This window comes from Haemaphysalis longicornis, unplaced genomic scaffold, assembly GCF_048455015.1.
Source record: "Haemaphysalis longicornis isolate Haplotype H1 unplaced genomic scaffold, Haemaphysalis longicornis Haplotype H1 scaffold_10, whole genome shotgun sequence".
In the NCBI taxonomy this organism is placed as follows: domain Eukaryota; kingdom Metazoa; phylum Arthropoda; class Arachnida; order Ixodida; family Ixodidae; genus Haemaphysalis; species Haemaphysalis longicornis.
The window spans coordinates 26,059,191-26,068,936 of record NW_027526204.1 but is presented as its reverse complement, the minus strand read 5'-3'; positions in this window follow the sequence as shown (position 1 = coordinate 26,068,936).

Below are 9,746 nucleotides of genomic sequence, written 5' to 3'. Positions count from 1 at the left end.
AAAGAAGAAGCATACAGGCACGTTGCACCAGACAGAGGCCACTGTGAGTGCAGCACTTTTCCTACTAAAGTTGTCTGTAGCGCACACTAAGGCATCGGTAAAGGAGTGGCGATTCCTCGACACCTTATCACCCACTCTCTGTACCATGCCTTGTCAACGATATCTGGGGTTGACACTGAGACACGGTGTAAAGAAAGACGGCCGTGATGAATGCATCGGTTGCTTCCTGCCACTTGAAATATCAGCGATCTGACAGGTCAGATACAATATCAACCGCTGACGTATTTTGGTCTACGGCACGTTAACTGTTTGGTCTTCTCTGCCTTGTTATGAGGAAGTTACCTTATATTCCTTGTTTATATGGGAAGCCGGTGCGTGACCTGTGACAATCCCGACTGTTGGTGTCTAGGACAGGGCGGCGACACTTACGTAATACGAATGCAAGGAACCGAGCCCATGATATGCGTGGCATCTTTCCTACAAGAAATCACCCTCCGCACTACCAGGGTATAGAAAACGGCGCTGCTGCTGGCGAGGCAAACATCACGGCAACGTGCCCATAGGCTTACTGCGACATTGGACCACGTTTCACGTGCCGTGCCACTAGAATAACGGGAGACGCGGAGTTAATGGATCTCTGAACCTCCCTAAATATAGCCCTCGGCTGAAATCGAGAGGAAATCCGCCGCCGAGATAGCGCAGTTGGTAGTGCACCGCCGGTATTATGCGGAGGTCGCGGGTTCAATTTCCGCTTCCGATCATGACGGATGTTTTCTAGGCTTTGATGTCTTTATTCCTATATCGTAAAAAAATGGCCATGACATCATTAGGCACTACAAAGCACCTTCAAGTAGCCGAATAGCACTGGCAATAAGATTGCGTCTTCAGTGTCTGCTCTTACGCTATCTTGCAAAACATATGGTAAAATATATATATATATATATATATATATATATATATATATATATATATATATATATATATATATATATATATATATATATATATATATATACATATATATATATATATATATATATATATATATATCGAATCAGCATAGGAAATGAGGGGCCAGTTGAGAATAACACAGAAACAGGAGTTGGCAGTCAAGAAAACCTCGAAAAGCCAAGGGGAGGATATGGTACTTCATTGAAACAGATAAAAAATTTGGAAAGAAACAAAGTGGAGAAAAAATGCCCGCCAGGTGCGATCCGAACCCACGACGTCCAGAATAGCGGTCTGGTCCAATAACCACTACGCTACCGGCGGGGTGATTTTCCCCTTCATTTTCTGGGGTATTTATGTTTAGGTATTTTTGTTTTCTGTGCTTCAGGGTGGTAGCCAGCGCTACTCAGACTACTCGGGGTGAAGGGGACCTTCTTTTTAACCCCGGGCCATGACTCGAGTGTCTACGACATGTCGAGAGTTGTCGACGAGCCTTGAACCATCTTAAGCTTCCTATGGCACCAACACTGCCAGAACAGAGGCCCTCGCTATGGATGTAGCGAATCAGTATAGGAAATGAGGGCCTCGTTGAAAATAACACAGAAATAGGTGTTGGCTGTCAAGAACACCTCGGAAAGCAAAGGGGAGGATATGGAAAGTCATTGAAACACATAAAGAATTAGGAAAGAAAGAAAGTGGAGAAAAGATGCCCGCCAGGTGGGATCCGAACCCACGACCACCAGAATACCGGTCTGGTGCGATAACCAGTACGCTACCGGCGGGGTGATTTTCCCCTCCACTTTCTGGGGTATTTATGTTTAGGTATTTTTGTTTACTGTGCTTGAGGGTGGTAGCCAGCGGCACTCAGACTACTCGGGGTGAAGGGGACCTTCTTTTTAATCCCCGGGCCGTGAATCGAGTGTCTACGACATGTCGAGAGTGGTCGACCAGCGTTGAACCCTCTTAAGCTTCCTATGGCACCAAGACTGCCAGAACAGAGGCCCTCGCTATGCATGTAGCGAATCAGAATAGGAAACGAATGACCCGTTGAAAATAACACAGAAATAGGAGTTGGCAGCCAAGAAAACCTCGAAAGCAAAGGGGAGGATATGGTAGGTCATTGAAACAGATAAAGAATTTGAAATAAAAAAAGAAAGAAAGTGGAGGAAAATGCCCGCCAGGTGGGATTTCCCATTTTCTGCTTCGTTATATGTATGTATATATATATATATATATATATATATATATTTATATATATATATATATGTATATATATATATATATATATATATATATATATATATATTATGCTTATATATAGCACACAAAGTAAAAGTACGCTCTTCTCTTCGGAGTCTTTATTTCCAATTTTCGACTGAGCCAGGCCTTCCCAAGGAACGAAAGTTTTTGGAAAAATTCGTACGGACTCAGGGTGGGGGCGGAACCCCGAAACACAAGCCACATGAGAAACAAACACACAAACGACCACACTCACCGTACAGAGCTCATTCTGCAAATGCAATCGAAAAAGAAATAACTCAATCAAACAAAAAACGATGGAAAGAGGGGAGGGGCGAGCAGGAACTTACTGTATGAATGCGAGTGGTGGGGATGGCAGAAAATACGCCACGTTCATGGGTGGCGAAAGGCCGAAAAACATCCTGTGTTTCCAAGAGGGGAAATCTACACAGCGCATGCCGCCACGGGTAGTGAGTTTACATGACGGTCACTGTTAACAAAGATTAACTACCGACTGTCTTCAGTGGCAAGGTCAAAAATGCAAGCGGGGCCCTTTACTGTATTTTGAGCCCAAACAGCTTCCACAACTGTAGGGGGTCCCACAAAAGCCAATGGGAGAGCCCGTTTCAGGCGTCCCCTTCTCCTCTTGTGCCTTCCTCTGTACACCTCGTCGCGTCGTGTCACGTCAGGTCAATGGACGGCGTGTTAACTGTTAGCACTCGGCCTGACGCCGGCACGCGTGGACCCGTGGGCTTATTCTACGAAAATATGGCCGAGTGGGGCAATTTGTAAAAACATGAAAACAAGAAGAGAGAGGCGACCGTCGGTGTGTGCCATGCCTCCTGGGCAACAAAAAAATAGAAACGAAAATAAAAAGAAGGAAACAATGGAAAATAGAAGCAAAGCAAAACATGAGCGAAAACACGGGAAGGACGCGCGCACCCCGTGAGCACTAGCATTGGGGATCACAATGTGAATACGAGACACCCGAGGCATAAGCCACTACAGACACCACAATAAAATACGTGTTACACGCTCTGTTGAAATTGGAGGCTTCAACATTCGATTTCATAGTTCAGGTTATACTATTATATTTCATATAACGGTCTCCTTAAGAACATTATCATAAAAACAAACAATGTATTCTTCGGAGGTGTTCCAGCCTTGTTTTTGTAACTGTTGAGTCGTCCGCAAACACAAAAGTAGGCAGAATTGCTTATTTTTCGCGAGTAAAAGCGCCGTTCTGTGATACCTCCGTCGCTGGCGGCGGCTGACCTCGCTAGCTCCGAACGAACAAAATATGCCGTAGTGGCTGCCAGGAGGCGCTGCGCCGCTCAAGTAGCAGTGTACTAGCCCTATAAAAAACAAAAGCACAGGTGGAAACCGACCAACTAAACTAACTCTGAACGCTGGCCATGCACGTTCGGGCGGCCTCTCTCCGGTATTGTCCATACGCAAAGTATGCCCAAAAATGACGAAATTCCTGTCCTTTGTCAACACGACGCGTGCAACTCAAAAGGTCCTGGCACTCCCGTTGACCCATTCCCATGGACCCGCAGACCCCGCCGTGACGAACTGCATGCGTGCTCTGTAACTTCGAGCAGTACCGCATCCTGAGACACTGCGGCGCGCTCAGGAATATTCATATCCGGTGACACTTCGAATGAACTCATAGCGAGCGCAACTCCCCCGTCGGCACCCACGTCAGGCAGTTTCGGCCCCTTGTCACCCGTCTGTCCCGATCCCCACCTCAAAATCTCATAGCTTTACATAGTGACGCCCCCGCGCCTCCCCCTCAATAATGCGGTAATTACCCCTTACAATATACAGATACGGTGGTTTGACAAGGAACCTGAAGCGCCGCTCGGACTTATATAACCTTTTCCTGGCAGGGATCAATTCTATCGGCCAGACACGCACCCTGGCCTTTGCAGAGAAACGATGAAAGGTAAAACCCATTTCGCGGCTGCGCTATTCACCCGTTGACCGCCATGTAAGATCCGCCGGCATGAAAGCAAGCATAAGCTGCGGCCCGCTGGTTGGTTTTTCTTCTGCCTTTCACTTTCGAGGAAGCACGTTGCGCTGAAGGGTGCGGGCAAACTGACCAGCCTGTATTAAGCGAAACACAGTAGCGACTTGTGGATTTTAGACGCGAAGAATCTCTTGCTCTAGGCTCCATCGTCCGTCGTCCGTCTATCCGCACTCCTCCCCCTACATTATAAAAAAAGAAATAGTTACCGGCACCCGGGTTCAATCCCACGACTCTCTGGCCGCAAGGGGAGGTACCTGGCGCTCTTCCCACTGCGCTACAAAAGCGAGACAGGAGCAAGTGCTACGAATGCGCCTTATGTCCTTGACTCATTCAAACTACGTCAAGAAGCTACTGATACAACGAAGGCACGCGAAGCTGAACGTCGACAGAAAGGACGAATTGAAAGATTTAGAGCGGGATGTTGAATTTCCAGCGGAAAAGCTGCGGCAGGAAGCGCCACGCGCCTTGCAGCTCAAACAGAGAAGAGTACGAAGAGGGCGGGCAGCGGGGTGGAAGCATGAGCACGCAATAAAGAAAGACGAGAACCAGAATGTGTTCGATCAGGTAATACCGGTGTCGGTCTCTTCGCTGTCTCTACATTTCTCTACATTTCGCTGTCTCTACATGGCGGTTCACAGTACGTTCCCATTCGTGCTCCGATAAATGAAACAACATAACGGAAAAACAATGGAACCTACACGGAACCCCTACGATGCTTCGCATCCTCCGCACCGTTTCTCAAGGGAAGAGGGTTAAATTTTTTGTACTCGACCTTTGGCATCCAAAACAGCCACATCATAGCAATGTGACGTTTGCAGAAGGAACGCCGTTTATGCAGTTCCTTCATAAACCTAACGAGTTACCGTTACAGTTCCACTGAGCCGTAATGGAACGGTGGCGTTCCTTCGTTTATCCAAAAAGGAACTAGTTCCAGGAACGCGGTTTGTTGGAACGCCATTCCGTACAACACTGCGTCAGTGGGTTTTCCATAAAGATTTGTGGTTAGTTTTCCTCCTTTACTGACCCTTTGAAGCCAAGAAAGATGATTGTTTCAGCCGAGTACTAATAAGAAAGGAGATAGGGAGGTTACAATTGTTTTAACCAGAGAGGCAAAGGAGAAGTTCCTGTTCGCCACGTTGCCAAATTAGGAAAACGTTGTCTAGGAAGCGTTGTAATAAAAGGGATTCAGAGTGCATTTATCCAGGTATGCTGTTTCGAGCGAACACATGAAAATATTAGCATAGCTTGGTCCCCCCCCTCGTGCCCACTCTAGTGCCGTTTATCTGAATATATTTTGCATTCTCAAATATAAAGATATTTATTCCGAGAACCAGTTTTAACATGGTTGCCAGCGTGTCACTATCAACGTGACTTGATTCACAGATGGCATCGTAGGTTTTATCAACAGCTCGAATACCATCGCCATAAGGTACATTTGTGTTGAATGACGCTACGTACAAAGTGACGAGGAGATAACCGGGCGGAATGTAGAGTTTCATGATATCGTTTAAAAATGGTTTGTGTCTTTGACAAATGAAGGGAGCTTAGGCGGGATGTTGTTTATCAGAGAGTCTACATCAAAGGAGAGGTTTTCTGTCACTGTGCCAATTCCGCATACGATGACATGAACTGGATTATCCTATTTGTGCATTTTTTGCAGTAGGTAGAATCTAATTCAACCAGACTGAGTGGAACAACGGTAGCTATTGCGTCTAGTACTGTCTTTTTAACCTGTGCCAAATTTTGCAGTGTTTTTTTTTATACTAGCAATATATTATTCTCTGGGATCGGCATCGATCCCACGCCCATAAAAAGAACAGTCGGATAACTGTCTCAGGGCTTCGTTGACAAGGTCAGGTTTAGTCATGACAGCTATTGGGCCTCCTTTATCTGCTGGCCCAATGATGATTTCAGGATGTGTCGCTATCAGCTTGAGGGCGTTGTTGTCATCCGCTTGAAATGTTGTTACGATATGCAGCCTGCTTTTCGCAGGCGTCAAGAATGTCCCGCATGACTGCCGATATATACATGTAAAGATACTTGCCACGCTATGTCGGGGGAGTCCAGTGCTTATGAGAAAGTAGATGGTCGTGCATATAATTAGGGATGGGGCGATTATACCAATACTCTTGCTGTCGTAAATTGCGGCATAAGTTATCCATGTCTTTAAAGAGGCAATATTCTTTAAAATCACCCGTTGCCTGGCAAATACTTAGACCGTGATATAACAGAATCAATTGAGCAGGAGAGTAGGGTTGCGAAGGACATATTTACAATGCAAGAATTTGTAGTACTAGCTGAGTGCAGTATTGGCTTGCATTCTTCGCGTACTCCAACATCTGACCGCTGTTGACACGCAGCAGGCTGCACAATTTCATAGCAGTGAAATTTCTTAGATTTTACTAAACTGCTTGCTTTGCTCTTTTTATGTTCGTATTCCTGTAATAAACCTATTTCGGGTGAGGTCGGCACGGCTGGCATCGCTATCTGTTTTCAGTGTTGCGGCACGATTCGGAAGACTCATTCTGATCAATACGAGCTCTTGCGAGTTCAAGTAAAGCATCTTTAAAATACTATAACACCTAGCGACGTGAAGGGCGGAAATTTCGACGTAGCTGGTTTTAACAGAATTTGTTGCCACTTCCAGACTTTGAATGTTTTGTCGTCACTTTTGATGGAAGAGGCATGCATCTGGCAACGAACTCGTTTGTCGGCATTAGTTCGTAAAATGAGAAATGTTTCGAAACTTGTCGGGAAACACCACCGTTGGATGCTGGCCTGGGTTGTCACTTTAGCGACCAAGGTTTGGTGAAGTCGACGTACTTTGTGGAGTTAGTATCAGGGGTCTCCGGGGCGCGGGAAGTGGTGCAGGGAGCGCTGGAAGCTGCTAGACCGGAGGAAGTCACACGTCTGTGAATGCTCAAACCGCAGTAAGACGATTGTTCTCCCGGGTTACCAATCAGATGCGTAGGTGAAGACAGGGCGGCCGCAGATCAATCCGAGCGGCTGGCATGTGTCGTATGATGGGTTCCAGTGCGACCTGATGCAGATTGTGGGCTCGAATGCAAGCATTCCTGTGGATGGACTATCGCTCCGTTGGGGATGACTCGTGGTTGACGCCGGTTCTTCAGCGCCACCAGATGGTACGTTAGGAGGTGCGTGGGCAACCGGGGAGGTGTTACATTGATGAGACGTTTCACGGAGTGGGTTTCGAGGACAAATGTCTGAAAACTTGAAAGCACGTGATCCTGGGGCCGGTAAACCGGTTCTCAAGTTGTGACTGGCGATTCGCTTCATGTGACGAGTCTTGTAGGCTGGTGGATTCAGAATCACGGTGTGCGGGCCGCGCATTTACCGGTTTCCAGCCTACAGTCAAACCGGCAGTTTGACGGCTAGCTAAGGGATCAGTTCTTGTGGCAGGGATGCTTCGACCGTCAGCCCAGTGCGGTGAATACGAATTGAAGAACCGCTGTCTGGTGTGACTGGACATAATAGCGACACCTTTGCAGCTAGGGTGTGATCTTTCGGCTGCAAGGAACTGGGGTGCAGGCATGTATTCTATTTCATGGTTCAGAATATGCAGAAGTTTTGACTGTTGGCAAGACCCATAAAGCAGGTGGTTAAATTAACCCGCCTGTCTGTTAAATTTTCGGATGAAGGGTAGGTTGCGGTGAGTTTTATGGCGGTTGCGGTTTCATGCCGAGATAAGTGTGTTGTAGATGCGAGTGATCTCGGGAAGCTCTTATGCGGTGAAGTCGCGTAAGGCTTGGTACTTGTCAAACATCACCTGTCGTGTTCCCGAGCTTAGTTCGTTGGAAAATTTCGTGCAGGATTAGGGTTGTAGCGGTGCAAGTGGTAAAGTCTTGCAAGGAGGGAACGTCTTTAATGACGTCACCAGACAGGCCTCCAAAGGCTGGGGTGCCATTTTGTCGCGGATCAAACTACTGATGAAGGTAGTTGGCTTGTGATATACCTAGCAGGACAGTACTCGTGTTTTCTTTTGGAAACTTCACGGAGACGTTCCTACCCGTTGTCTTTCCCGAACCCATAGTGCAATGATGCTTATGAATAAGGTACGATGGGCCTTAGGTGGTAACGAAATTTTTATATTGCTTTTCATGTGAGACGTCGAGTGGTGTAACTGGGTTTTTTAATTGTCTGTTATAAATACAACCTGTCTTGTCCGCCTTTGTGCTTGTTTGTCTATAAATTTACGCTCGCTGTTATGGCGACTGCTATCATCCAAGTAGCCCACAAACAAGACCTAATAAATTCACTTACATTGCTTACCCCTCACGTGCCTTGTTATTACAGTGAAGATGCCACCCAATCTACCCTTTTGTGCTACCACCCTAAAGTATTCGTGTCGTTTGGCCAGCACTGTGATAAAACAAAACTGCTTAATTTATACGAATACAAACCGAATTGAGGCGTGTATTTTATACCCGAAAAAAAACAACCGAATTTAGGCGTGTATTTTATACCCGAAAAAAAACGCAAGAACAACCTATAAATGCCAGAATTTATTAAAAAGGCTTACCAAAGGGAAAAGCCTTATCATGTTTGAGGTAGAGATCTGAAAGAGAAAACAAAAGTACCCCCATTTAAGGCATTTGGATGTGACAATGCATAAAGCTGAAAGAAAGTCATCTGGAAAATCAGGAAAATTGTATGATGGGATTTTGTATGGCAATTGTACCCTTCATATAACAGCCGTTATTTAAGACATGTCTTCGGCTTATTCCGTCGGCACAAAAGTAACGCGCTAATAAATATATTCTAGCGTCACGAAGAGGGAATTTCCAATCATGTGTTCATTTGACGCCACAGCAAAACGGTGTTGTTCAGATTAAAATTGTTTGGATGTAGGACGCTAGTTATATACATCTGTTCTTTAGTGTTACGCTGAGAAGCCGCCCTACGAAAGAGTGAGTTCTGTGCCTTATTTCTAAACAAATTGTGGTGTTGCCCCGCGTTCAGTACTCGAATAGAAAGCACTAGAATTTCGATAGCTACAACTATAATTAGCACACTTAAATAACACACGAACACAAATAAGAATATTCATTGTATGAATACAAAATATTCAGCATTCAACATTCGCTTACTGAAAGAAATACCTCCAAAACAGAGTAGGGGAGCGTCTCGGAATGTCTCCACAAGTTAGGAAAAAGATTTTGGCTCCATGTTCCGCCAACCTTGCCACGTGTTTATTTTCAATATCTTTAACTCCGCCACGTAACTAGAGCTGCAAGAACGGCCTGCTTGTTCCTCCGTTTAACAACCCGCAGTACGTTGATATTTTACTGCTATGAGAAATATAAAGGAAATAAAAACAAATGAAAACGGAAGGGGAACCTAATATGTTCGCAGCTTTGTTCATACAAGCGAATATACGTAGCTTGCGCGAAGTATCAAAGAACAAAAACAAAATAACACACATCGACGAAACAGATTTTGGTTTTTTATGACGTTAGGAAATTTAACTCACAGCTGCGAAGTAGAGGAATAATTTGACAGCCTGCAC